Source organism: Salvelinus fontinalis, chromosome 22 (genome assembly GCF_029448725.1).
Source record: "Salvelinus fontinalis isolate EN_2023a chromosome 22, ASM2944872v1, whole genome shotgun sequence".
In the NCBI taxonomy this organism is placed as follows: Eukaryota; Metazoa; Chordata; class Actinopteri; order Salmoniformes; family Salmonidae; genus Salvelinus; species Salvelinus fontinalis.
In genome coordinates, this window is record NC_074686.1 from 11,511,379 (window position 1) to 11,518,301 (window position 6,923).

A 6,923-nucleotide genomic window follows, 5' to 3' on the forward strand; every position below is an offset into this window, starting at 1 on the left:
TTGAGTTACGTGGGCAGGTGTGTTATAATATCTATCAATTTAAACACTTTTGCAGAAAAATTATTATTTGTAAACAGTATTTTTATTGGAACTTCACAATTTTCACCCATATTAAGAGATACAACAACAGAGAAAAAGCAAAAAAAAACTGCACTCACTTACACATACCTACGTATATATACAGTGGGGGAATGGGCCATGGATGAATGGGCCAAAATACCAGCAACAGAGTGTGAAAACCTTGTGAAGACTTACAGAAAACGTTTGACCTCTGTTATATACCATTTGTTGGCAATGACAAAGTATTGAGATAAACTTTTGTTATTGACCAAATACTTATTTTCCACCATAATTTGCAAATAAATTCATTAAAAATCCTACAATGTGATTTTCTGGATTTTTTTCTTCTAATTTTGTCTGTCATAGTTTAAGTGTACCTTTGATGAAAATTACAGGCCTCTCATCTTTTTAAGTGGGAGAACTTGCACAATTGGTGGCTGACTAAATACTTTTTTGCCCCACTGTATATATACATATACATACACATACACACCCACACACCATTTCTCTCCCCTCTTCTCTCACCCCATCCCCATCATTGTGTCTCTCAATATATACATTTTAAACAAACTTACAAACAGAAATTAAACAAAAAAGCTCAGTTTAAACTAAGAAGTTAGGTTCCACACATGGAACGTAGAGTGTAATTCTGAAATACATTGATCACCACCATTCTAAGTGTAACGGCTATCGTCATATTCTTCCTCCTCCTCGGACGAAGAGAGGCGAGACGGATCGGACCAATACGCAGAGTGGTTAGGGTTCATAATGATTTATTATAACGAAACTGACTTACAAAACAAATAAACGAAGTGCATAAACCGATACAGTACCGTGTGGTGCAACAAACATAGACACGGAAACAAACACCCACAAAACACACGTGAAACCCAGGCTGCCTAAGTATGATTCTCAATCAGGGACAACGATTGACAGCTGTCTCTGATTGAGAATCATACCCGGCCGAACACAAACATCCCAACATAGAAAATCAAACATAGACAAACCCACCCAACTCACGCTCTAACCAACTAAATAAATACAAGAAAAAGGAAAACAGGTCAGGAACATGACACGAAGAGAATCCTTGCAGCATAATAGCTGATACCTCAGGTTCTAGGTAATTTAGATAGGGTTCCCATACTTTGTAGAACTGATCTGTTTTAGAATGCAATGTACATTTCAGATATTCCAGAGGCACCCATTCAAATAGTATCTTATGCCAATCTTTAATAGAAGGAACCTTATCACTAATCCACTATAAAAGGATGTTTTTCCTCGCTGCGAAGGTAAGGATGTTGTAAAGCCTCCTCTTACCCACAGAAGTAACATGCCTACTAGGGAGACCTAACAGTAAAGAAACTGGGTCCAATTCTAGATCAACCCCTAGGATCTTTTCAATTTCTTGCAGAACACCAGACCAGTACCTTTGTATTTTGGTACATGACCATAAACAATGTGTTAGGGTGCCTGTATCAGTTTTGCATTTAAGACACTGAGGACAAGAGGAAGAGGGGCTAAAAGCATGTGTGCGATTTGGGGATATATGCAATCTGTGTATTATTCTTAATTGGATTGCTCTAGTACGATTACATATAGATATTGTTTTTGCATATCTCCAAATGTCCTCCCACATCTCTTCGTCAATAGTAACAGACAATTCTTTCTCACCCACTTGTCAGGCGTCTTATGGCTTGGGGGTAGAAGCTGTTAAGAATCCTTTTGGGCAAAGACTTGATGCTTCGATACCGCTTACCGTGCTGTAGCAGAGAGAACATTCTATGACTAGGGTGGCTGGAGTCTTTGGCAATTTTTACGGCCTTCCTCTGACACCACCTGGTATAGAGGTCCTGGATGGCAGGAAGCTTGACCCCAGTGATGAACTGGGCCGTACAAACTACCCTCTGTAGTGCATTGCGGTCGGAGGTCGAGCAGTTGCCATACCAGGCGGGGATGCAACCAGTCAGGATGCTCTCGATGGTGCAGCTGTAGAACTTTTGGAGGATTTGAGGACCCATGCCAAATCTATCAGTTTTGCATTTAAGACACTGAGGACAAGAGGAAGAGGGGCTAAAAGCATGTGTCGACAACAGAAAAGGTCTTTAAAGCATCATAAAACAGACTTACAGACATTTTCCGTTGTGGGAAAAAAAGCATTCTTTCAATGACAGACATATCAGGGTTACCAATTAAGGTGGTGCTCTTCACAATATAATGTCTTACTTGTAGGAAGCGGAAAAAAGTCCTGCTTTGGGAGTCGATATTTCTCCACCATCTGCTCAAATGACAATAAAATCTTATCAGCAAATAAGTAATTTAGTCTGCGTATGCCCTTATTAAGCCAAAAGTTAAAGCCAGCATCCAGCAATCCTGGACCAAAATCTGGGTTGTTAAGAATTGGGGTAAGAGCAGAGGTTAGTTTGGACCTTCCCAGGAAGCGCTGAACTGATCTCCATACTTTGAGTGTGTTAAGTGTTATAGGATTATTGCAGTGATCTTCTACAGACTTGAATCTTCTGAAAAATAAAAGATCCTGTAAGGGGTACTCTAACCAAATAGAGTCATCATCGTTTGTGATCCAATCAGAAATATAACATAGGTGGGCACCACTGATAGAACCTGATATTGGGCAGATCCAAGCCCCCCATAGAACTTGGCAGCTGCAATATTGCCATCTTAAGTCTTGGCTTGCGTTTACTCCATGTAAAGGAACTTAGCCATCCATTTACATCCTTTATTACCTTATTGGATAGTAATACTGGGATCATTTGGATTGGGTAAAGTAGTCTAGGTAAAATGTTCATTTTCAAGAGGGATATTCTACCCAACCAAGAAATCGGGAGAGTTCCAGCGCTCCAGATCCTGTCTTATTGTATCAAACAAGGGAACAAAATTGGCTTTGTACATTTGCTGGAATTTAGGAGTTACAAATATACCCAGATACGTAAAACCTGAGGGAGACCATTTAAAAGGGAAGGGGGGAGAAGTATTAGGTACAGAGTGAAGGTTACCAATTGGCATAGCCTCTGATTTAGTTAAGTTAATCTTGTAGCCTAAAAATTCGCTGAATGATTCAATAATATTAATAAGAGATGTAGTTGAAGTCTCGGGACTAGAGATGAATATCAGGACATCATCAGCATACAAGCTTATTTTATGGTGAACATCATCAATGAGCAGCCCCTGTATAGCAGGCGTTACCCCGATGGCCTCGGCCAGTGGTTCCACAACGAGTGCAAATAGGAGAGGGCACAAAGGACAGCCCTGTCTGGTACCTCTGTATAAAGAGAAGCTATTTGACCGTAGCCCATTAGTAAGGACAGCAGCCTGAGGATCATCATATAAAACTTTCACCCATTTTATAAAGTTGTCCCCTAGACCAAATTTATTTAGAGCAAAGAATAGGTAAGACCACTCCACACGATCAAATGCTTTCTCAGCATCTAGGGAGAGCACAAGACCATCCCTAGCACTTTGTTGATAGGCTTGAATTACTTTAAGAAGCCACCTGACATTGTTGCATGACTTATGGCCCTTAATGAAGCCAGTTTGGTCTCCTTTCACAATTAGTGGCAGTGAGTCCTTTAATCTTGTGGCTAGAATTTTAGAAAACAATTTTCTATCCACATTCAGAAGGGAAATTGGTCTGTACGAGGAACAAGACTCTGGACATTTTCCCTTTTTGAGAATAAGTGATATGTTGGCTTCTCTCAGCGTTTGAGGGAGCTGGTCATTTGTAAATGAGTGGTTAAACATATCACTCAATGGCTCAAGGATCAGGCCATGGAACTCTTTATAGAACTCATTACAAAACCCGTCTGGTCCTGGGGCCTTATCATTTTGCAGATTCTTAATTGCGAACATTATCTCTTCCTCGGTAATAGGGGCATTAAGGAGAGACCTCTGAACTCCCTACTATCTCCGAAGAACAATCTTAGAAAATAAGTTTTCCATTAATTTGGGTGCATCATTTGGCAGTTCTGAGGCATAAAGATTTGCATCAAATTTCTTAAATGAGTCATTTATCAATTTATTTTCATATAAATGATTGCCATCAGAATCAGTAATAGTAGCAATTGAATGTGAGTCAGCTCTCTTTTTAGCTAGGTCCAACGTTGATCTAAGAACTGATATTTCCTTTAATAGGGCAGGAGTGGGAGTTTTAATATAGTCCTTCTCTTTAGTTCCTAATTCACCCTCTAACGTTTTTTGCTTTTCACGCTTTTCCGCCTCTTAGTGGCTGTGTATGACATAATCAGACCCCTGGCGTACGCTTTACAGGTTTCCCAAAGGAGAGAGGGCTTATCTGTTGATTGAGAGTTAATAGAGAAAAATGCTTTAAACTCTGTAATAAAATATGATGTGAATGTATGGTCTTTAAGGATGGTTGTATTCAACCTCCAATGTCTTGACAGATTGAATGCCCCGTCGAGTTTTATGTCCAGGATCACCTCTGCATGATCAGATATGACTATGCTTCCTATCCTAGCGGATAAAACAGACTGCGAAGACGTCCTGGGCATAAAAAAGTAGTCTATTCTAGTCTGACATCCATGAGGTGCAGAGAAAAAAGTGAACTCTCTGTTGGAGGGGTGAAAAGTTCTCTCAACATCAGCATACCCCACAATAGCTTTAAGTGACTTAGCTCGAGGAGAGAGTGAAGCTATACCGCTGGGAAACTTATCAATAAGGGGGTTCATCAAACAATTAAAATCTCCTCCAACCACTGCAGTGTCTGAGTTTAATTCTGAAAAGTCTAGAAATACCTTTGTGAGGAAATCAGGGGGGTGGGCAGGGGGGAAGTAAATATTCATTATGTAGATGTTCTGCCCTTGTAAAGTACCATTAATTATAACAAAGCGACCAAATTTATCTTTCACACAATTCAAGACCTTAAGTGGTAAGTTCTTTTTCACAAGAATTGCTACACCTCTACTTCTGGATGTAAATGATGAGAAAAACACTTGACCAAACCCCCCTTGTTGTAATTTCAGATGCTCCTTATCATCCAAATGAGTTTCTTGCAACAGGGCAATATCAATATTTTATTTTTTCAAAAAAGACAGTACCTTCTTCCTTTTAATGGGGTTATGGCTCCCTCTAATGTTCCATATACATACACGCAGTCTGTTACCTGCCATTGCACTTTGACCATTCAATATCCAGACTGAATCCTACTGTAAAAAGTGGGGTGGTACCCTTTTCCATGTGTTGAACTCTCTTCTATCTCACCGAGCATAAACAAACGATATGAACCCCGAACTCGAACTATACTAAACCCAAAAATGAAACATGTAAAGATCCAAAAGGGGGTTTTCCCACTAGCTAACATGCAACTAGCTAACACGCAGGGGATTTCAACTTTCCAATGTAGACTCTTAAGTCTGCATTGCCACTCAATAGCCTCATCCTTTATATATATGGAAATGAAAATCAATAGAAGGTTGAGGCTCTTCCACCTAAAACCAAGCCTGGGCACCAATATAGATTCACCCGTATCTCAGCCTGAGCTATAGCGGCAGTTACTTTAGCAATAAAAATAATAAAAATATGAATATTACTGAACCGGAGCACGTGAGAACTCACACCACTGTTTCATGATCAGATTCAAATCAAATAAAAAAGTTATCCAATGCTGCGGAGGTGTAGCTTTGTTATGCTGGTGAATGAGGACCCAAAAGCGACTTAACATAAACAGAGTCTTTATTCCAGTCTTAAACAAAACGGTACTCCTGGATATATCTTAGGTGACACCTGCTCACACGCAGCATCTGATGAAGGCAAAAACACGACAGGGCGGAACAAGGACACAGAACAGCAAACATCAAACAAGGATCCGACAAGGACAGAAGCGGAAAACAGAGGGAGAAATAGGGACTCTAATCAGAGGACAAAATAGGGGACAGGTGTGAAAGAGTAAATGAGGTAGTTAGGAGAATGAGGAACAGCTGGGAGCAGGAACGGAACGGAACGATAGAGAGAGAGAGCGAGAGAGGGAGAGAGGGAGGGGGAGAGAGAGGGATAGAAAGAGGGAAAGAACCAAATAAGACCAGCAGAGGGAAACGAATAGAAGGGAAGCACAGGGACAAGACATGATAATCAATGACAAAACATGACAGTACCCCCCCACTCACCGAGCGCCTCCTGGCGCACTCGAGGAGGAACCCTGGCGGCAACGGAGGAAATCATCAATCAACGAACGGTCCAGCACGTCCCGAGATGGAACCCAACTCCTCTCCTCAGGACCGTAACCCTCCCAATCCACTAAGTACTGGTGACCACGTCCCCGAGAACGCATGTCCATGATCTTCCGTACCCTGTAAATAGGTGCGCCCTCGACAAGGACGGGGGGGGGGGAGGGAAGACGAACGGGGGCGCGAAGAAAAGGCTTGACACAGGAGACATGGAAGACAGGGTGGACGCGACGAAGATGTCGCGGAAGAAGCAGTCGCACAGCGACAGGATTGACGACCTGAGAGACACGGAACGGACCAATGAACCGCGGAGTCAACTTGCGAGAAGCTGTCGTAAGGGGAAGGTTACGAGTGGAAAGCCACACTCTCTGACCGCGACAATACCTAGGACTCTTAATCCTACGTTTATTGGCGGCTCTCACAGTCTGCGCCCTGTAACGGCAAAGTGCAGACCTGACCCTCCTCCAGGTGCGCTCACAACGTTGGACAAAAACCGGAGCGGAGGGAACGCTGGACTCGGCGAGCTGGGACGAGAACAGAGGAGGCTGGTACCCAAGACTACTCTGAAACGGAGATAGCCCGGTAGCAGACGAAGGAAGCGAGTTGTGAGCATATTCTGCCCAGGGGAGCTGTTCTGCCCAAGACGCAGGGTTACGAAAAGAAAGGCTG